Below are 26,527 nucleotides of genomic sequence, written 5' to 3'. Positions count from 1 at the left end.
TCTGTAGTGGCATCTTTTGTCTGGCAGGAATCCTCATTTGGAGTAAATTTTTCGGGAGGTGGGATGAGCTATTGCAGAGCAATGCTGAAGAAATGGAACAGCAGCTCTTTCCACCAGGAAAAAAAGTCTGGAACCTTTGGGTTGGAGGTGCAGTTATTGGGGCAGCCTGGGAAGTTCTTAGGAAGCAAAGAGCTTTCTGTGGTGGCACCTTTTGTCTGGCAGGAATCTTCATTTAAATTGAATTTTTTTAAAGGTGGGACCGGTCATTGCAGAGCAGGGCTGAAAAAAGGGAACAGCAGCTCTTTCCACCAGGAAAAATGTCTGGATCCTTTGGTTTCAGGTTGTTGGGGCAGCCTGGGCACTTCTTGGGTAGGAACAGTTTTCTGTAGTGGCATCTTTTGTCTGGCAGGAATCTTCATTTGGATTCAACTTTTTAAAAGGTGGGACCGGTCATTGCAGAGCAGGGCTGAAAAAAGGGAACAGCAGCTCTTTCCACCAGGAAAAAAGTCTGGATCCCTTGGTTTCAGGTTGTTGGGGCAGCCTGGGCACTTCCTGGGCAGGAACAGTTTTCTGTAGTGGCATCTTTTGTCTTGCAGGAATCCTCATTTGGAGTAAGTTTTTCATGAGGTGGGACCGGCCATTGCAGCGCAGGGCTGAAAAGAGGGAACAGCAGCTCTTGCCCTAAGGAAAAAAAGTCTGGAAGCTTTGGTTTTGAGGTTCAATTGTTAGTGTAGCCTGGGCACTTCATGGGCAGCAAGAGTTTTCTCTGGCACCTTTTGTCTGGCAGGCATCTTCATTTGCATTTAATTTTCCAGGAGCTGGGCCGGGCCATTGCAGCGCAGGCCTGAAAAAAGGGAACAGCAGTTCTTTCCACCAGGAAAAAAAGTCTGGAACCTTTGGTTTCAGGTGTAGTTGGTGTAGCCTGGGCACTTCTTGGGCAGGAAGAGTTTTCTGTGGTGGCACCTTTTGTCTGGCAGGAGTCCTCATTTGGAGTAAATTTTTCGGGAGGTGGGACGAGCCATTGCAGAGCAGGGCTGAAGAAATGGAACAGCAGCTCTTTCCACCAGGAAAAAAAGTCTGGAACCTTCATTTGGGAATGCAGTTATTGGGGCAGCCTGGGAAGTTCTTAGGAAGCAAAGAGCTTTCTGTGGTGGCACCTTTTGTCTGGCAGGAATCTTCATTTGGATTGAATTTTTTTAAAGGTGGGACCGGTCATTGCAGCGCAGGGCTGAAAAAAGGGAACAGCAGCTCTTTCCCTAAGGAGAAAAAGTCTGGATCCTTTGGTTTCAGGTTGTTGGGGCAGCCTGGGCACTTCCTGGGCAGGAACAGTTTTCTGTGGTGGCACCTTTTGTCTGGCAGGAATCTTCATTTGGATTCAACTTTTTAAAAGGTGGGACCGGTCATTGCAGAGCAGGGCTGAAAAAAGGGAACAGCAGCTCTATCCACCAGGAAAAAACTCTGGATCCTTTGGCTTCAGGTTGTTGGGGCAGCATGGGCACTTCCTGGGCAGGAAGAGTTTTCTGTAGTGGCATCTTTTGTCTGGAAGGAATCCTCATTTGGAGTAAGTTTTTCAGGAGGTAGGACTGGCCATTGCATTGCAGGGCAGAAAAAAGGGAACAGCAACTCTTTCCACCAGGAAAAAAAGTCTGGATCCTTTGGCTGCATGTGCAGTTCATTCAGCCTGGGCACTATTTGGGCAGCAAAGAGCTTTCTGTGGTGGCACCTTTTGTCTGGCAGGAATCTCCATTTGGATTCAATTTTCCAGGAGATGGGACCGGTCAATGCAGCGCAGGGCAGAAAAAAGGGAACAGCAGCTCTTTCCACCAGGAAAAAAAGTCTGGATCCTTTGGCTTCAGGTGCAGTTTATGGGCCAGCCTGTGTACTTCTTAAGGAACAAGACCTTTCTGTGGTGGCACCTCGAATCTGGTAGGAATGTTTATTTGCATTAAATTTTCCAGGAGGTGGGACCGGCCATTGCAGCGCAGGGCTGAAAAGAGGGAACAGCAGCTCTTGCCCTAAGGAAAAAAAGTCTGGAAGCTTTGGTTTTGAGGTTCAATTGTTAGTGTAGCCTGGGCACTTCATGGGCAGCAAGAGTTTTCTCTGGCACCTTTTGTCTGGCAGGCATCTTCATTTGCATTTAATTTTCCAGGAGCTGGGCCGGGCCATTGCAGCGCAGGCCTGAAAAAAGGGAACAGCAGTTCTTTCAACCAGGAAAAAAAGTCTGGAACCTTTGGTTTCAGGTGTAGTTGGTGTAGCCTGGGCACTTCTTGGGCAGGAAGAGTTTTCAGTGGTGGCACCTTTTGTCTGGCAGGAATCTTCATTTGGATTCAACTTTTTAAAAGGTGGGACCGGTCATTGCAGAGCAGGGCTGAAAAAAGGGAACAGCAGCTCTTTCCACCAGGAAAAAAAGTCTGGATCCTTTGGTTTCAGGTTGTTGGGGCAGCCTGGGCACTTCTTGGGTAGGAACAGTTTTCTGTAGTGGCACCTTTTGTCTGGCAGGAATCTTCATTTGGATTCAACTTTGTAAAAGGTGGGACCGGTCATTGCAGCGCAGGGCTGAAAAAAGGGAACAGCAGCTCTTTCCACCAGGAAAAAAGTCTGGAAGCTTTGGCTTTGAGGTGCAGTTGTTGGGGCACCTGGGCACTTCTTGGGCATTAAGAGTTTTCTGTGGTGGCATCTTTTCTCTGGCAGGAGTCCTCATTTGGAGTAAATTTCTCGGGAGGTGGGACGAGCCATTGCAGAGCAGGGCTGAAGCAATGGAACAGCAGCTCTTTCCACCAGGAAAAAAAGTCTGGAACCTTCATTTGGGAATGCAGTTATTGGGGCAGCCTGGGAAGTTCTTAGGAAGCAAAGAGCTTTCTGTGGTGGCACCTTTTGTCTGGCAGGAATCTTCATTTAAATTGAATTTTTTAAATGTGGGACCGGTCATTGCAGAGCATGGCTGAAAAAAGGGAACAGCAGGTCTTTCCACCAGGAAAAAAAGTCTGGATACTTTGGTTTCATGTGGAGTTGATTCAGCCTGGGCACTTCTGGGGCAGCAAAGAGTTTTCTGTGGTGGCACCTTTTGTCTGGCAGGAATCTTCATTTGGATTCAACTTTTTAAAAGGTGGGACCGGTCATTGCAGCGCAGGGCTGAAAAAAGGGAACAGCAGCTCTTTCCCTAAGGAGAAAAAGTCTGGATCCTTTGGCTTCAGGTGTAGCTGGTGCAGCCTGGGCACTTCTTGGGCAGCAAAGAGATTTCTGTGGTGGCACCTTTTGTCTGGCAGGAATCTTCATTTGGATTCAACTTTTTAAAAGGTGGGACCGGTCATTGCAGAGCAGGACTGAAAAAAGGGAACAGCAGCTCTTTCCACCAGGAAAAAAGTCTGGATCCTTTGGTTTCAGGTTGTTGGGGCAGCCTGGGCACTTCTTGGGTAGGAACAGTTTTCTGTAGTGGCATCTTTTGTCTGGCAGGAATCCTCATTTGGAGTAAGTTTTTCATGAGGTGGGACCGGCCATTGCAGCGCAGGGCTGAAAAGAGGGAACAGCAGCTCTTGCCCTAAGGAAAAAAAGTCTGGAAGCTTTGGTTTTGAGGTTCAATTGTTAGTGTAGCCTGGGCACTTCATGGGCAGCAAGAGTTTTCTCTGGCACCTTTTGTCTGGCAGGCATCTTCATTTGCATTTACTTTTCCAGGAGCTGGGCCGGGCCATTGCAGCGCAGGCCTGAAAAAAGGGAACAGCAGTTCTTTCCACCAGGAAAAAAAGTCTGGAACCTTTGGTTTCAGGTGTAGTTGGTGTAGCCTGGGCACTTCTTGGGCAGGAAGAGTTTTCTGTGGTGGCACCTTTTGTCTGGCAGGAGTCCTCATTTGGAGTAAATTTTTCGGGAGGTGGGACGAGCCATTGCAGAGCAGGGCTGAAGAAATGGAACAGCAGCTCTTTCCACCAGGAAAAAAAGTCTGGAACCTTCATTTGGGAATGCAGTTATTGGGGCAGCCTGGGAAGTTCTTAGGAAGCAAAGAGCTTTCTGTGGTGGCACCTTTTGTCTGGCAGGAATCTTCATTTGGATTGAATTTTTTTAAAGGTGGGACCGGTCATTGCAGCGCAGGGCTGAAAAAAGGGAACAGCAGCTCTTTCCCTAAGGAGAAAAAGTCTGGATCCTTTGGTTTCAGGTTGTTGGGGCAGCCTGGGCACTTCCTGGGCAGGAACAGTTTTCTGTGGTGGCACCTTTTGTCTGGCAGGAATCCTCATTTGGAGTAAGTTTTTCATGAGGTGGGACCGGCCATTGCAGCGCAGGGCTGAAAAGAGGGAACAGCAGCTCTTTCCACCAGGAAAAAAAGTCTGGAAGCTTTGGTTTTGAGGTTCAATTGTTAGTGTAGCCTGGGCACTTCATGGGCAGCAAGAGTTTTCTCTGGCACCTTTTGTCTGGCAGGCATCTTCATTTGCATTTAATTTTCCAGGAGCTGGGCCGGGCCATTGCAGCGCAGGCCTGAAAAAAGGGAACAGCAGTTCTTTCCACCAGGAAAAAAAGTCTGGAACCTTTGGTTTCAGGTGTAGTTGGTGTAGCCTGGGCACTTCTTGGGCAGGAAGAGTTTTCTGTGGTGGCACCTTTTGTCTGGCAGTAGTCCTCATTTGGAGTAAATTTTTCGGGAGGTGGGACGAGCCATTGCAGAGCAGGGCTGAAGAAATGGAACAGCAGCTCTTTCCACCAGGAAAAAAAGTCTGGAACCTTCATTTGGGAATGCAGTTATTGGGGCAGCCTGGGAAGTTCTTAGGAAGCAAAGAGCTTTCTGTGGTGGCACCTTTTGTCTGGCAGGAATCTTCATTTGGATTCAACTTTTTAAAAGGAGGGACCGGTCATTGCAGAGCAGGGCTGAAAAAAGGGAACAGCAGCTCTTTCCACAAGGAAAAAAAGTCTGGATCCTTTGGTTTCATGTGCAGTTGATTCAGCCTGGGCACTATTTGGGCAGCAAAGAGTTTTCTGTGGTGGCACCTTTTGTCTGGCAGGAATCTTCATTTGGATTCAACTTTTTAAAAGGTGGGACCGGTCATTGCGGCGCAGGGCTGAAAAAAGGGAACAGCAGCTCTTTCCACCAGGAAAAAAGTCTGGATCCTTTGGTTTCAGGTTGTTGGGGCAGCCTGGGCACTTCTTGGGTAGGAACAGTTTTCTGTAGTGGCATCTTTTGTCTGGCAGGAATCTTCATTTGGATTCAACTTTTTAAAAGGTGGGACCGGTCATTGCAGAGCAGGGCTGAAAAAAGGGAACAGCAGCTCTTTCCACCAGGAAAAAAAGTCTGGAAGCTTTGGCTTTGAGGTGCAGTTGTTGGGCAGGCTGGGGAGTTCTTGGGCATCAAATAGCTTTCTGTGGTGCCACCTTTTGTCTGGCAGGAATCTTCAGTTGGATTCAGTTTTTTAAAACGTGGGACAAGCCCTTTCAGCGCAGGCCTGAAAAAAGGGAAGAGCAGCTCTTTCCACCAGGAAAAAAAGTCTGGAAGCATTGGTTTCTGGTGCAGATGTTGGGGCAGCCTGGGCACTTCTTGGGCAGGAAGACCTTTCTGTGGTGGCACCTTTTGTCTGGCAGGAATCTTCATTTGGATAGATATTTTTAAAAGGTGGGACCGGCCATTGCAGCGCAGGGCAGAAAAAAGGGAACAGCAGCTCTTTCCACCAGGAAAAAAAGTCTAGAACCTTTGGCTTTGAGGTGCAGTTGTTTGGGTAGCCTGAAGACTTCTTGGGCATCAAAGAGCTTTCTGGGGTGGCACCTTTTGTCGGGCACGAATGTTCATTTACATTATGTTTTCCAGGAGGTGGGACCGGCCATTGCAGCGCAGACCTGAAAAAAGGGAACAGCAGCTCTTTCCTCCAGGAAAAAAGTCTGGAAGCTTTGGCTTCAGGTGCAGTTGTTGGGCAGCCTGGGCACTTCTTGGGCAGCAAGAGTTTTCTGTGGTGGCACCTTGTGTCTTGCAGGAATCTTCAGCTGGAGTAAATTTTCCAGGAGGTGGGACCGGTCATTGCAGCGCTCGGCTGAAAAAAGGGAACAGCAGCTCTTTCTTCCAGGAAAAAAAGTCTGGAAGCTTTGGCTTTGAGGTGCAGTTGTTGGGCAGGCTGGGGAGTTCTTGCGCATCAAATAGCTTTCTGTGGTGGCACATTTGTCTGGCAGGAATCTTCAGTTGGATTCAGTTTTTTAAAAGGTGGGACAAGCCCTTTCAGCGCAGGCCTGAAAAAAGGGAAGAGCAGCTCTTTCCCACCAGGAAAAAAAGTCTGGATCCTTTGGCTTTGAGGTGCAGTTTGTGGGGTAGCCTGAGCACTTCTTGGGCAGTAAAGAGCTTCCTGTGGTGGCACCTTTTGTCAGGCAGGAATCTTCATTTGGATAGATATTTTTAAAAGGTGGGACCAGCCATTGCAGCGCAGGCCTGAAAAAAGGGAAGAGCAGCTCTTTCCCACCAGGAAAAAAAGTCTGGAAGCTTTGGCTTCTGGTGCAGTTGTTGGGCAGCCTGGGCTCTTCTTGGGCAGGAAGACCTTTCTCTGGTGGCACCTTTTGTCTGGCAGGAATCTTCATTTGGATTCAATTTTTCAGGAGTTGGGACCAGCCATTGCAGCGCTGGGCTGAAAAAAGGGAAGAGCAGCTCTTTCTACCAGGAAAAAAAGTCTGGAAGCTTTGGTTTCTGGTGCAGATGTTGGGGCAGCCTGGGCACTTCTTGGGAAGGAAGACCTTTCTGTGGTGGCACCTTTTGTCTGGCAGGAATCTTCATTTGGATTCAATTTTCCAGGAGGAAGGACCGGCCATTGCAGCAGGGCAGAAAAAAGGGAACAGCAGCTCTTTCCACCAGGAAAAAAAGTCTGGATCCTTTGGCTTTGAGGTGCAGTTTATGGGGCAGCCTGGGCACTTCTTGGGCAGCAAAGAGCTTTCTGTGGTGGCACCTTTTGTCTGGCAGGAATCTTCAGTTGGATTTAGTTTTTTAAAAGGTGGGACAAGCCCTTTCAGCGCAGGCCTGAAAAAAGGGAAGAGCAGCTCTTTCCCACCAGGAAAAAAAGTCTGGATCCTTTGGCTTTGAGGTGCAGTTTGTGGGGCAGCCTGAGCACTTCTTGGGCAGTAAAGAGCTTCCTGTGGTGGCACCTTTTGTCAGGCAGGAATCTTCATTTGGATAGATATTTTTAAAAGGTGGGACCAGCCATTGCAGAGCAGGGCTGAAAAAAGGGAACAGCAGCTCTTTCCACAGGGAAAAAAGTCTGGAAGCTTTGGCTTCTGGTGCAGTTGTTGGGCAGCCTGGGCACTTCTTGGGCAGCAAGAGTTTTCTGTTGTGGCACGTTTTGTCTGGCAGGAATCTTCAGTTGGATTCAGTTTTTTAAAAGGTGGGACAAGCCCTTTCAGCGCAGGCCTGAAAAAAGGGAAGAGCAGCTCTTTCCCACCAGGAAAAAAAGTCTGGATCCTTTGGTTTTGAGGTGCAGTTTATGGGGCAGCCTGGGGAGTTCTTGGGCATCAAATAGCTTTCTGTGGTGGCACCTTTTGTCTGGCAGGAATCTTAAGTTGGATAGATATTTTTAAAAGGTGGGACCAGCCATTGCAGCGCAGGTTTGAAAAAAGGGAACAGCAGCTCTTTCCTCCAGGAAAAAAGTCTGGAAGCTTTGGCTTCAGGTGCAGTTGTTGGGCAGCCTGGGCTCTTCTTGGGCAGGAAGACCTTTCTGTGGTGGCACCTTTTGTCTGGCAGGAATCTTCATTTGGATTCAATTTTCCAGGAGGAAGGACCGGCCATTGCAGCAGGGCAGAAAAAAGGGAACATTAGCTCTTTCCACCAGGAAAAAAAGTCTAGAACCTTTGGCTTTGAGGTGCAGTTGTTTGGGTAGCCTGAAGACTTCTTGGGCATCAAAGAGCTTTCTGGGGTGGCACCTTTTGTCTGGCACGAATGTTCATTTACATTATGTTTTCCAGGAGGTGGGACCGGCCATTGCAGCGCAGACCTGAAAAAAGGGAACAGCAGCTCTTTCCTCCAGGAAAAAAGTCTGGATGCTTTGGCTTCAGGTGCAGTTGTTGGGCAGACTGGGCACTTCTTGGGCAGCAAGAGTTTTCCGTGGTGGCACCTTGTGTCTTGCAGGAATCTTCAGCTGGAGTAAATTTTCCAGGAGGTGGGACCGGTCATTGCAGCGCTGGGCTGAAAAAAGGGAACAGCAGCTCTTTCCACCAGGAAAAAAAGTCTGGAAGCTTTGGCTTTGAGGTGCAGTTGTTGGGCAGGCTGGGGAGTTCTTGGGCATCAAATAGCTTTCTGTGGTGCCACCTTTTGTCTGGCAGGAATCTTCAGTTGGATTCAGTTTTTTAAAACGTGGGACAAGCCCTTTCAGCGCAGGCCTGAAAAAAAGGGAAGAGCAGCTCTTTCCACCAGGAAAAAAAGTCTGGAAGCTTTGGTTTCTGGTGCAGATGTTGGGGTAGCCTGGGCACTTCTTGGGCAGGAAGACCTTTCTGTGGTGGCACCTTTTGTCTGGCAGGAATCTTCATTTGGATAGATATTTTTAAAAGGTGGGACTGGCCATTGCAGCGCAGGGCAGCAAAAAGGGAACAGCAGCTCTTTCCTCCAGGAAAAAAGTCTGGAAGCTTTGGCTTCAGGTGCAGTTGTTGGGCAGCCTGGGCTCTTCATGGGCAGGAAGACCTTTCTCTGGTGGCACCTTTTGTCTGGCAGGAATCTTCATTTGGATTCAATTACTCAGGAGTTGGGACCAGCCATTGCAGCGCAGGTTTGAAAAAAGGGAAGAGCAGCTCTTTCTACCAGGAAAAAAAGTCTGGAAGCTTTGGTTTCTGGTGCAGATGTTGGGGCAGCCTGGGCACTTCTTGGGCAGGAAGACCTTTCTGTGGTGGCACCTTTTGTCTGGCAGGAATCTTCATTTGGATAGATATTTTTAAAAGGTGGGACCGGCCATTGCAGCGCAGGGCAGAAAAAAGGGAACAGCAGCTCTTTCCACCAGGAAAAAAGGTCTAGAACCTTTGGCTTTGAGGTGCAGTTTTTTGGGTAGCCTGAAGACTTCTTGGGCATCAAAGAGCTTTCTGGGGTGGCACCTTTTGTCTGGCACGAATGTTCATTTACATTATGTTTTCCAGGAGGTGGGACCGGCCATTGCAGCGCAGACCTGAAAAAAGGGAATAGCAGCTCTTTCCCCCAGGAAAAAAGTCTGGAAGCTTTGGCTTCAGGTGCAGTTGTTGGGCAGCCTGGGCACTTCTTGGGCAGCAAGAGTTTTCTGTGGTGGCACCTTGTGTCTTGCAGGAATCTTCAGCTGGAGTAAATTTTCCAGGAGGTGGGACCGGTCATTGCAGCGCTGGGCTGAAAAAAGGGAACAGCAGCTCTTTCTACCAGGAAAAAAAGTCTGGAAGCTTTGGCTTTGAGGTGCAGTTGTTGGGCAGGTTGGGGAGTTCTTGGGCATCAAATAGCTTTCTGTGGTGGCACCTTTTGTCTGGTAGGAATCTTCAGTTGGATTCAGTTTTTTAAAACGTGGGACAAGCCCTTTCAGCGCAGGCCTGAGAAAAGGGAAGAGCAGCTCTTTCTACCAGGAAAAAAAGTCTGGAAGCTTTGGTTTCTGGTGCAGATGTTGGGGCAGCCTGGGCACTTCTTGGGCAGGAAGACCTTTCTGTGGTGGCACCTTTTGTCTGGCAGGAATCTTCATTTGGATAGATATTTTTAAAAGGTGGGACTGGCCATTGCAGCGCAGGCCTGAAAAAAGGGAAGAGCAGCTCTTTCCACCAGGAAAAAAAGTCTAGAACCTTTGGCTTTGAGGTGCAGTTGTTTGGGTAGCCTGTAGACTTCTTGGGCATCAAAGAGCTTTCTGTGGTGGCACCTTTTGTCTGGCACGAATGTTCATTTACATTATGTTTTCCAGGAGGTGGGACCGGCCATTGCAGCGCAGACCTGAAAAAAGGGAACAGCAGCTCTTTCCTCCAGGGAAAAAAGTCTGGATCCTTTGGCTTCAGGTGCAGTTGTTGGGTAGCCTGGACACTTCTTGGGCAGGAAGGACTTTCTGTGGTGGCACCTTTTGTCTGGCAGGAATCTTCAGTTGGATTCAATTTTTCAAAAGGTGGGACCGGCCATTGCAGAGCAGGGCTGAAAAAAGGGAACAGCAGCTCTTTCCACAGGGAAAAAAGTCTGGAAGCTTTGGCTTCTGGTGCAGTTGTTGGGCAGTCTGGGCACTTCTTGGGCAGCAAGAGTTTTCTGTGGTGGCACCTTTTGTCTGGCAGGAATCTTCAGTTGGATTCAGTTTTTTAAAACGTGGGACAAGCCCTTTCAGCGCAGGCCTGAAAAAAGGGAAGAGCAGCTCTTTCCCACCAGGAAAAAAAGTCTGGATCCTTTGGCTTTGAGGTGCAGTTTATGGGGCAGCCTGGGGAGTTCCTTGGTATCAAATAGCTTTCTGTGGTGGCACCTTTTGTCTGGCAGGAATCTTCAGTTGGATAGATATTTTTAAAAGGTGGGACCAGCCATTGCAGCGCAGGTTTGAAAAAAGGGAACAGCAGCTCTTTCCTCCAGGAAAAAAGTCTGGAAGCTTTGGCTTCAGGTGCAGTTGTTGGGCAGCCTGGGCTCTTCATGGGCAGGAAGACCTTTCTCTGGTGGCACCTTTTGTCTGGCAGGAATCTTCATTTGGATTCAATTTTTCAGGAGTTGGGACCAGCCATTGCAGCGCAGGTTTGAAAAAAGGGAAGAGCAGCTCTTTCTACCAGGAAAAAAAGTCTGGAAGCTTTGGTTTCTGGTGCAGATGTTGGGGCAGCCTGGGCACTTCTTGGGCAGGAAGACCTTTCTGTGGTGGCACCTTTTGTCTGGCAGGAATCTTCATTTGGATTCAATTTTCCAGGAGGAAGGACCGGCCATTGCAGCGCTGGGCAGAAAAAAGGGAACAGCAGCTCTTTCCACCAGGAAAAAAAGTCTAGAACCTTTGGCTTTGAGGTGCAGTTGTTTGGGTAGCCTGAAGACTTCTTGGGCATCAAAGAGCTTTCTGGGGTGGCACCTTTTGTCTGGCACGAATGTTCATTTACATTATGTTTTCCAGGAGGTGGGACCGGCCATTGCAGCGCAGACCTGAAAAAAGGGAACAGCAGCTCTTTCCTCCAGGAAAAAAGTCTGGAAGCTTTGGCTTCAGGTGCAGTTGTTGGGCAGCCTGGGCACTTCTTGGGCAGCAAGAGTTTTCTGTGGTGGCACCTTGTGTCTTGCAGGAATCTTCAGCTGGAGTAAATTTTCCAGGAGGTGGGACCGGTCATTGCAGCGCTGGGCTGAAAAAAGGGAACAGCAGCTCTTTCTACCAGGAAAAAAAGTCTGGAAGCTTTGGCTTTGAGGTGCAGTTGTTGGGCAGGCTGGGGAGTTCTTGGGCATCAAATAGCTTTCTGTGGTGGCACCTTTTGTCTGGCAGGAATCTTCAGTTGGATTCAGTTTTTTAAAACGTGGGACAAGCCCTTTCAGCGCAGGCCTGAGAAAAGGGAAGAGCAGCTCTTTCCCACCAGGAAGAAAAGTCTGGATCCTTTGGCTTTGAGGTGCAGTTTGTGGGGCAGCCTGAGCACTTCTTGGGCAGTAAAGAGCTTCCTGCGGTGGCACCTTTTGTCAGGCAGGAATCTTCATTTGGATAGATATTTTTAAAAGGTGGGACCAGCCATTGCAGCGCAGGCCTGAAAAAAGGGAAGAGCAGCTCTTTCCCACCAGGAAAAAAAGTCTGGAAGCTTTGGCTTCTGGTGCAGTTGTTGGGCAGCCTGGGCTCTTCTTGGGCAGGAAGACCTTTCTCTGGTGGCACCTTTTGTCTGGCAGGAATCTTCATTTGGATTCAATTTTTCAGGAGTTGGGACCAGCCATTGCAGCGCTGGGCTGAAAAAAGGGAAGAGCAGCTCTTTCTACCAGGAAAAAAAGTCTGGAAGCTTTGGTTTCTGGTGCAGATGTTGGGGCAGCCTGGGCACTTCTTGGGCAGGAAGACCTTTCTGTGGTGGCACCTTTTGTCTGGCAGGAATCTTCATTTGGATAGATATTTTTAAAAGGTGGGACCGGCCATTGCAGCGCAGAGCAGAAAAAAGGGAACAGCAGCTCTTTCCACCAGGAAAAAAAGTCTAGAACCTTTGGCTTTGAGGTGCAGTTGTTTGGGTAGCCTGTAGACTTCTTGGGCATCAAAGAGCTTTCTGGGGTGGCACCTTTTGTCTGGCACGAATGTTCATTTACATTATGTTTTCCAGGAGGTGGGACCGGCCATTGCAGCGCAGACCTGAAAAAAGGGAACAGCAGCTCTTTCCTCCAGGGAAAAAAGTCTGGATCCTTTGGCTTCAGGTGCAGTTGTTGGGTAGCCTGGACACTTCTTGGGCAGGAAGGACTTTCTGTGGTGGCACCTTTTGTCTGGCAGGAATCTTCAGTTGGATTCAATTTTTCAAAAGGTGGGACCGGCCATTGCAGAGCAGGGCTGAAAAAAGGGAACAGCAGCTCTTTCCACAGGGAAAAAAGTCTGGAAGCTTTGGCTTCTGGTGCAGTTGTTGGGCAGCCTGGGCACTTCTTGGGCAGCAAGAGTTTTCTGTGGTGGCACCTTTTGTCTGGCAGGAATCTTCAGTTGGATTCAGTTTTTTAAAACGTGGGACAAGCCCTTTCAGCGCAGGCCTGAAAAAAGGGAAGAGCAGCTCTTTCCCACCAGGAAAAAAAGTCTGGATCCTTTGGCTTTGAGGTGCAGTTTATGGGGCAGCCTGGGGAGTTCCTTGGTATCAAATAGCTTTCTGTGGTGGCACCTTTTGTCTGGCAGGAATCTTCAGTTGGATAGATATTTTTAAAAGGTGGGACCAGCCATTGCAGCGCAGGTTTGAAAAAAGGGAACAGCAGCTCTTTCCTCCAGGAAAAAAGTCTGGAAGCTTTGGCTTCAGGTGCAGTTGTTGGGCAGCCTGGGCTCTTCATGGGCAGGAAGACCTTTCTCTGGTGGCACCTTTTGTCTGGCAGGAAGCTTCATTTGGATTCAATTTTTCAGGAGTTGGGACCAGCCATTGCAGCGCAGGTTTGAAAAAAGGGAAGAGCAGCTCTTTCTACCAGGAAAAAAAGTCTGGAAGCTTTGGTTTCTGGTGCAGATGTTGGGGCAGCCTGGGCACTTCTTGGGCAGGAAGACCTTTCTGTGGTGGCACCTTTTGTCTGGCAGGAATCTTCATTTGGATTCAATTTTCCAGGAGGAAGGACCGGCCATTGCAGCGCTGGGCAGAAAAAAGGGAACAGCAGCTCTTTCCACCAGGGAAAAAAGTCTAGAACCTTTGGCTTTGAGGTGCAGTTGTTTGGGTAGCCTGAAGACTTCTTGGGCATCAAAGAGCTTTCTGGGGTGGCACCTTTTGTCTGGCACGAATGTTCATTTACATTATGTTTTCCAGGAGGTGGGACCGGCCATTGCAGCGCAGACCTGAAAAAAGGGAATAGCAGCTCTTTCCTCCAGGAAAAAAGTCTGGAAGCTTTGGCTTCAGGTGCAGTTGTTGGGCAGCCTGGGCACTTCTTGGGCAGCAAGAGTTTTCTGTGGTGGCACCTTGTGTCTTGCAGGAATCTTCAGCTGGAGTAAATTTTCCAGGAGGTGGGACCGGTCATTGCAGCGCTGGGCTGAAAAAAGGGAACAGCAGCTCTTTCTACCAGGAAAAAAAGTCTGGAAGCTTTGGCTTTGAGGTGCAGTTGTTGGGCAGGCTGGGGAGTTCTTGGGCATCAAATAGCTTTCTGTGGTGGCACCTTTTGTCTGGCAGGAATCTTCAGTTGGATTCAGTTTTTTAAAACGTGGGACAAGCCCTTTCAGCGCAGGCCTGAGAAAAGGGAAGAGCAGCTCTTTCCCACCAGGAAGAAAAGTCTGGATCCTTTGGCTTTGAGGTGCAGTTTGTGGGGCAGCCTGAGCACTTCTTGGGCAGTAAAGAGCTTCCTGCGGTGGCACCTTTTGTCAGGCAGGAATCTTCATTTGGATAGATATTTTTAAAAGGTGGGACCAGCCATTGCAGCGCAGGCCTGAAAAAAGGGAAGAGCAGCTCTTTCCCACCAGGAAAAAAAGTCTGGAAGCTTTGGCTTCTGGTGCAGTTGTTGGGCAGCCTGGGCTCTTCTTGGGCAGGAAGACCTTTCTCTGGTGGCACCTTTTGTCTGGCAGGAATCTTCATTTGGATTCAATTTTTCAGGAGTTGAGACCAGCCATTGCAGCGCTGGGCTGAAAAAAGGGAAGAGCAGCTCTTTCCACCAGGAAAAAAAGTCTGGAAGCTTTGGTTTCTGGTGCAGATGTTGGGGCAGCCTGGGCACTTCTTGGGCAGGAAGACCTTTCTGTGGTGGCACCTTTTGTCTGGCAGGAATCTTCATTTGGATAGATATTTTTAAAAGGTGGGACCGGCCATTGCAGCGCAGAGCAGAAAAAAGGGAACAGCAGCTCTTTCCACCAGGAAAAAAAGTCTAGAACCTTTGGCTTTGAGGTGCAGTTGTTTGGGTAGCCTGTAGACTTCTTGGGCATCAAAGAGCTTTCTGTGGTGGCACCTTTTGTCTGGCACGAATGTTCATTTACATTATGTTTTCCAGGAGGTGGGACCGGCCATTGCAGCGCAGACCTGAAAAAAGGGAACAGCAGCTCTTTCCTCCAGGGAAAAAAGTCTGGATCCTTTGGCTTCAGGTGCAGTTGTTGGGTAGCCTGGACACTTCTTGGGCAGGAAGGACTTTCTGTGGTGGCACCTTTTGTCTGGCAGGAATCTTCAGTTGGATTCAATTTTTCAAAAGGTGGGACCGGCCATTGCAGAGCAGGGCTGAAAAAAGGGAACAGCAGCTCTTTCCACAGGGAAAAAAGTCTGGAAGCTTTGGCTTCTGGTGCAGTTGTTGGGCAGCCTGGGCACTTCTTGGGCAGCAAGAGTTTTCTGTTGTGGCACGTTTTGTCTGGCAGGAATCTTCAGCTGGATTCAGTTTTTTAAAAGGTGGGACAAGCCCTTTCAGCGCAGGCTTGAAAAAAGGGAACAGCAGCTCTTTCCCACCAGGAAAAAAAGTCTGGAAGCTTTGGCTTCTGGTGCAGTTGTTGGGCAGCCTGGGCTCTTCTTGGGCAGGAAGACCTTTCTGTGGTGGCACCTTTTGTCTGGCAGGAATCTTCATTTGGATAGATATTTTTAAAAGGTGGGACCGGCCATTGCAGCGCAGGGCAGAAAAAAGGGAACAGCAGCTCTTTCCACCAGGAAAAAAGGTCTAGAACCTTTGGCTTTGAGGTGCAGTTGTTTGGGTAGCCTGAAGACTTCTTGGGCATCAAAGAGCTTTCTGGGGTGGCACCTTTTGTCTGGCACGAATGTTCATTTACCTTATGTTTTCCAGGAGGTGGGACCGGCCATTGCAGCGCAGACCTGAAAAAAGGGAACAGCAGCTCTTTCTACCAAGAAAAAAAAGTCTGGAAGCTTTGGCTTTGAGGTGCAGTTGTTGGGCAGGCTGGGGAGTTCTTGGGCATCACATAGCTTTCTGTGGTGGCACCTTTTGTCTGGCAGGAATTTTCAGTTGGATTCAGTTTTTTAAAAGGTGGGACAAGCCCTTTCAGCGCAGGCCTGAAAAAAGGGAAGAGCAGCTCTTTCCCACCAGGAAAAAAAGTCTGGATCCTTTGGCTTTGAGGTGCAGTTTGTGGGGCAGTCTGAGCACTTCTTGGGCAGTAAAGAGCTTCCTGTGGTGGCACCTTTTGTCAGGCAGGAATCTTCATTTGGATAGATATTTTTAAAAGGTGGGACCAGCCATTGCAGTGCAGGCCTGAAAAAAGGGAACAGCAGCTCTTTCCACCAGGAAAAAAAGTCTAGAACCTTTGGCTTTGAGGTGCAGTTGTTTGGGTAGCCTGAAGACTTCTTGGGCATCAAAGAGCTTTCTGTGGTGGCACCTTTTGTCTGGCACGAATGTTCATTTACATTATGTTTTCCAAGAGGTGGGACCGGCCATTGCAGCGCAGACCTGAAAAAAGGGAACAGCAGCTCTTTCCTCCAGGAAAAAAGTCTGAAAGCTTTGGCTTCAGGTGCAGTTGTTGGGCAGCCTGGGCACCTCTTGGGCAGCAAGAGTTTTCTGTGGTGGCACGTTTTGTCTGGCAGGAATCTTCAGCTGGATTCAGTTTTTTAAAAGGTGGGACAAGCCCTTTCAGCGCAGGCTTGAAAAATGGGAACAGCAGCTCTTTCCCACCAGGAAAAAAAGTCTGGATCCTTTGGCTTTGAGGTGCAGTTTATGGGGCAGCCTGGGGAGTTCTTGGGCATCAAATAGCTTTCTGTGGTGGCACCTTTTGTCTGGCAGGAATCTTCAGTTGGATAGATATTTTTAAAAGGTGGGACCAGCCATTGCAGCGCAGGTTTGAAAAAAGGGAAGAGCAGCTCTTTCCTCCAGGAAAAAAGTCTGGAAGCTTTGGCTTCAGGTGCAGTTGTTGGGCAGCCTGGGCACTTCTTGGGCAGCAAGAGTTTTCTGTGGTGGTACCTTGTGTCTTGCAGGAATCTTCAGCTGGAGTAAATTTTCCAGGAGGTGGGACCGGTCATTGCAGCGCTCGGCTGAAAAAAGGGAACAGCAGCTCTTTCCACCAGGAAAAAAAGTCTGGAAGCTTTGGCTTTGAGGTGCAGTTGTTGGGCAGGTTGGGGAGTTCTTGGGCATCAAATAGCTTTCTGTGGTGCCACCTTTTGTCTGGCAGGAATCTTCAGTTGGATTCAGTTTTTTAAAACGTGGGACAAGCCCTTTCAGCGCAGGCCTGAAAAAAAGGGAAGAGCAGCTCTTTCCACCAGGAAAAAAAGTCTGGAAGCTTTGGTTTCTGGTGCAGATGTTGGGGCAGCCTGGGCACTTTTTGGGCAGGAAGACCTTTCTGTGGTGGCACCTTTTGTCTGGCAGGAATCTTCATTTGGATAGATATTTTTAAAAGGTGGGACCGGCCATTGCAGCGCAGGGCAGAAAAAAGGGAACAGCAGCTCTTTCCACCAGGAAAAAAGGTCTAGAACCTTTGGCTTTGAGGTGCAGTTGTTTGGGTAGCCTGAAGACTTCTTGGGCATCAAAGAGCTTTCTGGGGTGGCACCTTTTGTCTGGCACGAATGTTCATTTACATTATGTTTTCCAAGAGGTGGGACCGGCCATTGCAGCGCAGACCTGAAAAAAGGGAACAGCAGCTCTTTCCTCCAGGAAAAAAGTCTGAAAGCTTTGGCTTCAGGTGCAGTTGTTGGGCAGCCTGGGCACCTCTTGGGCAGCAAGAGTTTTCTGTGGTGGCACATTTTGTCTGGCGCAAATCTTAATTTGGAGTAAATTTTTCAGGAGGTGGGAGAAGCCATTGCATTGCAGGGCCGAAAAAATGGAACAGCAGCTCTTTCCACAGGGAAAAAAGTCTGGATCATTTGGCTTTGAAGTGTAGTCGGTGGGGCAGCCTGGGCACTTCTTGGGGAACAAAGAGTTTTCTGTGGTGGTACCTTTTGTCTGGCAGGAATCTTCAGTTGGATTCCATTTTTCAGGAGGTGGGACCGGCCATTGCAGCGCAGGCCTGAAAAAAGGGAACAGCAGCTCTTTCCATCAGGAAAAAAAGGCTGGAAGCTGTGGATTTGAGGTGCAGTTGTTGGGGCAGTCTGGGCACTTCTTGGGCAGGAAGACCTTTCTGTGGTGGTACCTTTTGTCTGGCAGGAATCTTCATTTACATTGAATTTTCCAGGAGGTCGGACGGGCCATTGGAGCGCAGGGCTGAAAAAAGGCAACAGCAGCTCTTTCTACCAGGAAAAAAAGTCTAGAAGCTTTTGTTTTGAGGTGCAGTTGTTGGAGCAGTCTTGGCACTTCATGGACAGGAAGAGTTTTTTGTAGTGGCACCTTTTGTCTGGCAGGAATGTTCTTTTACATTAAATTTTCCAGGAGGTAGGACCAGCCATTTTAGTGCAGGGCTGAAAAAACGGAACACCAGCTCTTTCCACCAGGAAAAAAAGTCTTGATCCTTTGGCTTCAGGTGTAGTTGGGGCAGCCTGGGTACTTCTTGGGGAGGAGGAGTTTTCTGTGGTGGCACCATTTTTCTGGGAAGAATCTTCGTCTGGATTCAATTTTTCAGGAGGTGGGACCGGCCATTGCAGAGCCGGGTTGAAAAAAGGGAACAGCAGCTCTTTCTCTAAGGAAAACAAGTCTGGAAGCTTTTGTTTTGAGGTGCAGTTTTTGGGGTAGCCTGGGCACTTCTTGGGCAGGAAGACCTTTCTGTGATGGCACCTTTTGTCTGGCAGGAATCTTCATTTGGATTCAATTTTTTAAAAGGTGGGACCGGCCATTGCAGAGCAGGGCTGAAAAAAGGGAATCGGGAGCTCTTTCCACCTGGAAAAAAAAGTCTGGAAGCTTTAGTTTTGAGGCGCAGTTGTTGGGGCAGCCTGGGCACTTGTTGGGCACCAAGACCTTTCTGTGGTGGCACCTTTTGTCTCTGAGGTGTTTGTTCCCTGTTAAGCAAGTCCCTTATGGTGTGAAGCACAGAGCTCTGGGACTGCTCACAGGGCATGTTGAAGGAATTCAGCAGCAGTGTGGAAAGAGGAGGTAGAAAAATTCAGTTCTGTATCTAATTGCCTTCCTCAATTAGAGAAATTGATAATCTTGTGACATGATTTGTACTGGACCCTTCTAAGGATGTACTTTTGCCCACACCCTTTGCTCCAGATGTGCCAGCTACACCCAGTGAAACCAGAGAGAATCTCAGCAAAGCCACAAATCAGCTCTTATGGCACTTGGCACTCTATGGGGTTTGGCACTGGAGCTCAATCTCTCTGGGATGGCTGGTCCAGAACAGTTCATTTAATCAATGGTGCTGTTGCTGAACTTCCCTGGGCACATTGCAATTGGCTACTGAGGCTGAAAGGTTTCCTCGAAGGATTTTTATCTTTTGAAACTACAGGCTGAATTTTAGGGATAAACTCCAGTATTCTGAAAGTGGAAAGTTGATCAAACAGAAAAGACTGTTTCTTCTACAACAGATTTGAAATAGTCCACTTGTAAAAATCACAAAGCTTGAAGCCTACTCAGCAGAGCTGATTCCTCATCTGCACTGATCATCAGCAACTGGCCTCTCTCCTATTTCAGGGTCTCATCTGTGTACACTGGATTAAGGCCTCCTCACTTCTTAAGAAAAGTAGTGTTATAAGCTCACACTTCTGGCAAGGTTTCCTTAGTAGATGGGTTGAAAAGCAAAACTTTGTTGCCATGACTAACGAATGCAGAGCCCAAGGTTGTTTGTGGTGCTAGCTTTGCTCCACTCTCTAACTTCTGTCCAGATCAGTGCTGGCAACAAGAATTCCAGGTTAACGTTTGTTTCATTTTTCAGGCTTTGCATTTCAAGAATGGGGAGTTGCTATTGGAAACTCTGCCATGGCTGTCAGTAACAGCCTTGGAAAACAGTTTTTCTTATTTCTGAGGGAGAAGTTTCCAACCCAGCTTTGGAGTATGCAAATAGTTGAATGACTTGTTGTACAATTGGAAATAAAAGTCAATACATTTGCTCTGATTAATGTCTTAAGTTATATTTGGCTAAAGAGTTCTTTTCTTGTTACCTTCTTTAAAAAATAGGACCCATAAGCAGAAAGGTGATCTCCTAAAGTGTTGCAACCTTTTAAGTCCACTTGTTGCCACACAACAACAGCATGCCAATATCACATCCAAAGATACAGAATCTTACTGAGATACACACAAATATAGACCTATACATATCTATGTATGCATATCTATCTACCTATACATATCTATACATATCTATACAAATACACACAAGAAAGTCTGGGGTTCCTGATGAGAGTTCTACACGGGTAATGAACAGAGGACTGGTTTGATGAGTCATACAACTGTGGGGACCATGAATGTAAGCTCTGAGCTTTACTTTATTCTCCCGGTTTGTAACTGCCTGCCTTCCCTTGCGGGGGAACACAGGCCTCTATTTTGCACAGTCTGTTTTGTTTCACTTGGCAGTGTAGACTAGGGGCAGAAGAGTTTTTGGAGCCAAACAGCTCGATCCAGATTCAGTTCCTTTAGTGGTGCCTAAAACTCAGGAGCTGGACTCCACGGTGCCGGTGGGACCCTCCCAACTCAGCACGTTCCATGATTCCATCAAGTCCATCTGTCAGCCCAGCACTGCCCCAGCAACCCCCAAACCACTAAAGCGTGTCAGCCATGGCCAGATGCCGGCGCCTCTGAAACACCTGCCGGGGTGCTGGCTCCGCCTGGGCAACCCATGGCAGTGCCCGAGCCCCCCCGAAAAACACAGCGAGAAACCTTTGTCCAGGAGCTGACCTGAAGCTCCCCTGCCTCAGCCTCGGGCCACGTCCCCCGCTCCTCCCAGCGCAGGCTCCTTTCCAGCAGCCCCCTCGGCAGAAGGCGGCTCAGGGCTCCCCTCTGCCCCCCCGGCCGGCTCCGCTCCGGCCCCGCTCCCGCCACGGCCCCGCTCGGCTCTGCACGGGGAAGGAACGCGCCCAGCCCCGGTCCGACACCCCCGGGGGCCGCGCACCGGGGGACTGTCCCCGGGGCTCACTGCCCGGGGGTCCCTCCTCGGGGGTGACTTACCGGGGGTCCCTCCCCGGGGTCACTTGCCAGGGGTTGTTCACCGCGGGTCATTCACCGGGGGTCCCACCCCAGGGGTCACTTACCGGGGCTTCTCCCCCGCGAGTCGCTCACCGGGTGTCACTTACTGGGGGTCGCTCACCGGGTGTCGCTCACCGGGGGCCGCGCACGGGGGGTCCCTCCCCCGGGGCCGCGCACCGGGGGCCACTCGCCGGGGGTCTCGGGGCCGCTGCCCGGGGTCTCTGCCCGGGGGCCGCTCAGCGGCAGCGCTCCCGCTCCCGGCCCCGCCCCGCCCGCTCCCACCCAAACCCCACCAACCGCCCCTCTCGGCCCCGCCCCCGCCCCGCCCAAGCCCCGCCTCGCCCCGCCCACTCTGCCGCCTCCCATTGGCTGCGCACCTTCGGCCCTGGAGCGAGGAGCGCGCGGGGAGCGTTGCCTGGAAACCGGCCAGGGAATCCCGGGAATCCTCGAGGCGCCGGCGCTGCCCCCCCACTCCTGGAGCAGCGGCCGGGCCCGCCCGGGGAGCGGGCACTCAGCGCCCGGCTGCGGCCGCCAAAACGGCCAGGGAAGCAGGCGCGCGGGAGGCGGGCTTCGAGCCCCGGGCAGCGAGGAGCCCTTAACTTATATTTGGCTAAAGAGTTCTTTTCTTGTTACCTTCTTTAAAAAACAGAACCCACAAGCAGAAATGCGATCTCCTAAAGTCTTGTAACCTTTTAAGTCCACTTGTTGCCACACAACAACAGCATGCCAATATCACATCCAAAGATACAGAATCTTACAGAGATACACACAAATACGTATGTATACATTGGTATGTGTATATATACATATCTATACAAATACACACAAGAAAGTTTGGGGTTCCTGATGACAGTTCTACATGGGTAACAGCGGACTGGTTTGATGTGTCATACAACTGTGGGGACCATGAATGTAAGCTCTGAGCTTTGCTTTATTGTCCCGGTTTGTAACTGCCTGCCTTCCCTTTGGGGGGAACACAGGCCTCTATTTTGCACGGTCTGTTTTGTTTCACTTGGCAGTGTAGACTAGGGGCAGAAGAGTTTTTGGAGCCAAACAGCTCGATCCAGATTCAGTTCCTTTAGTGGTGCCTAAAACTCAGGAGCTGGACTCCACGGTGCCGGTGGGACCCTCCCAACTCAGCACGTTGTTCCATGATTCCATCAAGTCCAACTGTCAGCCCAGCACTGCCCCAGCAACCCCCAAACCACTAAAGCGTGTCAGCCATGGCCAGATGCAGGCGCCTCTGAAACACCTGCCGGGGTGCTGGCTCCGCCTGGGCAACCCATTGCAGTCCCCGAGCCCCCCCGAAAAACACAGCGAGAAACCTTTCCCCAGGAGCTGACCTGAAGCTCCCCTGCCTCAGACTCGGGCCACGTCCCCCACTCCTCCCAGCGCAGGCTCCTTTCCAGCAGCCCCCTCGGCAGAAGGCGGCTCAGGGCTCCCCTCTGCCCCCCCGGCCGGCTCCGCTCCGGCCCCGCTCGGCTCTGCACGGGGAAGGAACGCGCCCAGCCCCGGTCCGACACCCCCGGGGGCCGCGCAGCGGGGGACTGTCCCCGAGGCTCACTGCCCGGGGGTCCCTCCTCAGGGGTGACTTACCGGGGCTCCCTCTCCGGGGTCACTTGCCAGGGGTTGTTCACCTCGGGTCATTCACCGGGGGTCCCTCCCCGGGGTTCCCTCCCCGGGGGTCACTTGCCAGGCGTTGTTCACCGCGGGTCATTCACCGGGGGTCCCTCCGCAGGGGTCACTTACCGGGGCTTCTTCCCTGCGAGTCGCTCACCGGGTGTCACTTACTGGGGGTCGCTCACCGGGGGTCGCTCACCGGGGGCCGCGCACGGGGGGTCCCTCCCCCGGGGCCGCGCACCGGGGACCACTCGCCGGGGGTCTTGGGGCCGCTGCCCGGGGTCTCTGCCCGGGGGCCGCTCAGCGGCAGCGCTCCCGCTCCCGGCCCCGCCCCGCCCGCTCCCACCCAAACCCCACCAACCGCCCCTCTCGGCCCCGCCCCCGCCCCGCCCAAGCCCCGCCTCGCCCCGCCCACTCCGCCGCCTCCCATTGGCTGCGCACCTTCGGCCCTGGAGCGAGGAGCGCGCGGGGAGCGTTGCCTGGAAACCGGCCAGGGAATCCCGGGAATCCTCGAGGCGCCGGCGCTGCCCCCCCACTCCTGGAGCAGCGGCCGGGCCCGCCCGGGGAGCGGGCACTCAGCGCCCGGCTGCGGCCGCCAAAACGGGCAGGGAAGCAGGCGCGCGGGAGGCGGGCTTCGGGCCCGGGCAGCGAGGAGCCCTAAAAAGAACAAAAGTGTTGGAAGAGAGGGAACTCATCGCACCGTCACAGAACAGGCTGAGGTGGAAGGGACCCACGAGGAGCGTCGAGTCCAAGCCTTTGCCCGGTACAGCACCGACCCCAAGAGTCACACCGTGTGCCTGAACTCTGCCAGATCACAGTCCAGCATCAGCTTCATGTGCCGTGAGGCCCCACGTGTGTTTGCTCCCCGTGTCTAGTGGGAGAGATGACACTCCCTTAGAGTGGAATAAAGATTATCCTAGACTGGAACTGGCAGCTGTGATAAACTGTATCCCGAGAGCATTTAACTGGTTGCAGTTTTCCCTGGGCTCTAGCTTGCTATTTATTATAGTTATTTGCAGACAGGAAAGGGGAGACAATTAAAAAATCTCTTTCTCCTTGCCCCCTCCACAACAAGTTTGAGGACATGTGGGTGTTGAAACATAGCTTAACAAACAGTCCAGCCTTGAGAGAGTGGGGAGAGCACAGGGGGGCTCAGTTTAACCGTTTGTCTGGTTTTCTTCCTTTCGAAGGAGGATTTATTTTTCTTAGGTGGGAAATTGCCAAAAATAGACAGCAAAATCAGACTGCAGTTCAGAGATCACACCCTCATCTCCGTGGAACCAGATCAAGAGAATGCTGTGGGTACAGTGAAGCCACCCCTGTACATTTGGGGTGGGCTGGGGAGTGCATGTGAGGCATGTGAGTTGTTGCTCTCCTGTGCAAAAGGTCTATAAGGGTCATGCAGTTACACTGAGCTGGATCCTGCATCCCATTAGGGTTTGTTAGGATACTGTGGGGTTGTTTGTTGAGTGATATGGCACATTCCAACCTTATGTAGCAGTTCGTTTGGATACATGTCCGGAATAAAGCCAAGTGCTAGAAATACTCAAACACACAAAATATCTTTTATTACAGTGAGAATAATAATAATAAACTTAGCAAGAGGAATTAAAAACTAAAACAAAAGGATACAAAATAACTATCTTATCGAGTAGCATTAAAACAAATACTACGAACAGCATTTAATACAGTATTAACTAGTGAAAAGGGATACCAAAAAAGGATCTTAACACAATATTATGGATAACACGATATTGGTTAGTAAAAAGGGAAACTAAAGGAAAAATACCATAAACATAAAAGGGGAATTAAAGGAACACTAAAAGGATATTAAAAAGTTTGTTCTCTCAGTTGCTTCCTATCAATAAACTGTGCTTACCCACACAGACAGGCCAGGGCTGCCAGGATCTGCAGCAGCTGGTCGGTGCCCGTGCTTAGCGGGCGTCCCCATGGAACAACACAGTCTCCATGGCAGGATGAGGATCGCTCACCCCAGCAGTCCTGACACCCCATTTTATCAGCTCCACATTACACCACGTAGGGCCAGTACCCAGTATAAGGTGATGCCTGAGTGGCAGCCAAACCCCGCCTGTTCATCACCTGATAGCAACAGTCTGTGCATGCCCTGCTGTAGGGCAAGGGGCCAGCGACCCCTGCCCACAGAATCTTCCTCCCATCATCATCTTTCTCACCCCTATGTATGACCTCTACCATTGTGTTTCAAGGGTAGATGTATCTATCTTGCAATATGTAGCAAAACCAAGGAAGAACTCAGCTCTGATAATAGGGGATATCAGGCTGACTTGCTAAAAAGCACAATGGACCTTCCAATTCGCTTGTGCCATGAAGTTACATTGTACCATACTCTGGCTGGTTTCACATCCTAATATGATTCCTTTCTCACGCCTCTATGCTCCATTGATCATCTAATTCAAAAGTACCCCCCTTACATTTGATTAAGTATAAAATGAACCAAGGACAATTTTGGAGAGCTTTGTATTTAGATTTCATTGGTCTGAAGCAGTAAAATAAATGGTCTTGTGTGTATTTGTCTGTATAGAATCATGGACTGGTTTGGGTTGGAAGGGACCTTAAAGGTCTTCTCATTCCACCCCCTGCCATGAGCAGGGACACCTTCCACTAGAGCAGGTTGATCCAAGCTGTCCTTGGACACTTGCAGGGATCCAGGGGCAGCCACAGCTTCTCTGGGAATTCCATCCCTGCCCGTCCCCACCCTCACAGGGAAGGATTTCTTCCCAGTCTCCCATCTAACCCTGCTCTCTTTCAGTTTAAAAACCATTGCCCCTTGTCCTGTCCCTCCAGGCCCATATCAAAAGTTCCTCTCCCTCCTTTTTATAAGCCCCCTTCCCTGGTGGGGTGTCTTCAGCTCCTGCCAGGACCTGTGTGTGTCTGTATCTATCTTGTATCTGTCTATATTTATAGACAGGATATATTTTAATACATTTCTATCCATATATTTAGACATAGATATTTACACACTGTAAATATTAATGCACACCTATCTACACAATGATGATAACTTTGTGTCCAGACCTACCCCTTCCCCTGTGTAACCTTTTTGGGGGGTTTATTCCTTGGGATTTCCAGGGTCTCAGTTTCAGTGGAGCGGATCTTTCCCACCTGGATCTTTGCTGCATCAACTTCAAGGTGGTCAATCTGAGCCTCTGCAACCTGGCCCGTGCCAACCTGTGCTGTGCCAGCCTGGAGAGGGCTGACCTGTCAGGCTCTGTGCTGGATGGAAGAGCTGCTGCAGCTTGGGAGGGCTGGGCCTGTGTTAACAGAGAGGAGCTGGAACAAACAGAGCGGTGTAAAACATCGAGTCCTGAAATATATTCTCTATTTCTATGGCCCAGAAAAGGTCCAGCTGTGGTTTGTCCAACCCTGATAAGGGCCCACAAGGGCTGCACTGAGTCTGTGACCATCTCAGCCCCAAATCCCCTTGTCCTCCTCCAATTCACACAGCTCTGAGGCAGCACCAGTGTGCAGCTGCTGTGTTTCTGACTGGTTTTCCTCACAGAACTCCTTTCTGTGTGTGTTCCAGGTGCCAGCCTGAAAGGAGTGGCCATGGAGGGCAGTCAGATGACAGGAATGAACCTCCGAGTTGCAACGCTGAGAAACGCCAAACTAAAGAACTGAAACCTCAGGGGAGCAACGTTGGCAGGAACTGATTTGGAAGTGAGCTGGGATTCATTTTCCATCCTATTCCTTTCTCTCCTATGGTCAGCTGGTAATTGGGGGGATTGCTGGCTTTTGGCTGACCTCTCCAGCTTCAGACTCCAATGGAGTTCAGGTAAATGGACTTCAAGTAAAGCTTTGAACAGAGTTCTGGGTGGATTCCATTGACACTTCTTTTTCCTTTCCCCTTCCCAATTGTGACCTATCAGGTTGTGACCTCCAGGAAGCCAATTTGAGGGGCTCTGATGTGAAAGGAGCCATCTTTGAAGAGATGCTGACCCCCCTGCACATGTCCCAGAGCATCAGATAGGGAAGAGAAGACGTCAAAGAGGAAGGAATCCAAACATTTGTTGTGACTTTCTTCACCTCCTCCCCTTCCTGAGTTAGAAGGAATGGTTATTAGACAACTTCCATTTGCAGTAGTGCCTAGGTAGACTCTTTCTGATCACTTTTGGGGAGGGAATTTTTGTTTCAGAGGTGGAGAGAGAGAGTTTCTCCCTTTGTGAAGAGAGTGAGGAAGTGGGCTGGTTCTGAAACCAGAAAGAGGGGGGAAGGGTTTCAAGACTTTCATTGTTTAGCATTGCCTGACTTTGGAACACATTTTAATTTCTAAAGCACAATATATGCAATTCTATTTGTTAAGTCTGTAGCTGCAATATGAATAGAAAATGTTATTGCTGTATAGTAGCAAAGAAAGTTGAGGTTTCCAGGTAGACAAGTGTCTTTACAGTCAGTGTCTTCATTCCTGCAGGGTGTTAA

The 26,527-nt window shown here is 50.1% G+C and overlaps 1 pseudogene; it reads left to right on the top strand.

Annotated features, from left to right (window-relative positions):
• Window positions 1-18,387: 18,387 nt before the first annotated feature.
• LOC127475031 (protein piccolo-like) lies at window positions 18,388-26,166 on the top strand (annotated as a pseudogene).
• Window positions 26,167-26,527: the final 361 nt, after the last annotated feature.

The sequence above is a fragment of the Manacus candei genome, unplaced genomic scaffold (assembly GCF_025592945.1).
Source record: "Manacus candei isolate 608988 ecotype Guabito, Panama unplaced genomic scaffold, ASM2559294v1 h1tg000045l, whole genome shotgun sequence".
NCBI lineage: Eukaryota > Metazoa > Chordata > Aves > Passeriformes > Pipridae > Manacus > Manacus candei.
This window is presented reverse-complemented; position numbering and strand designations above follow the sequence as displayed.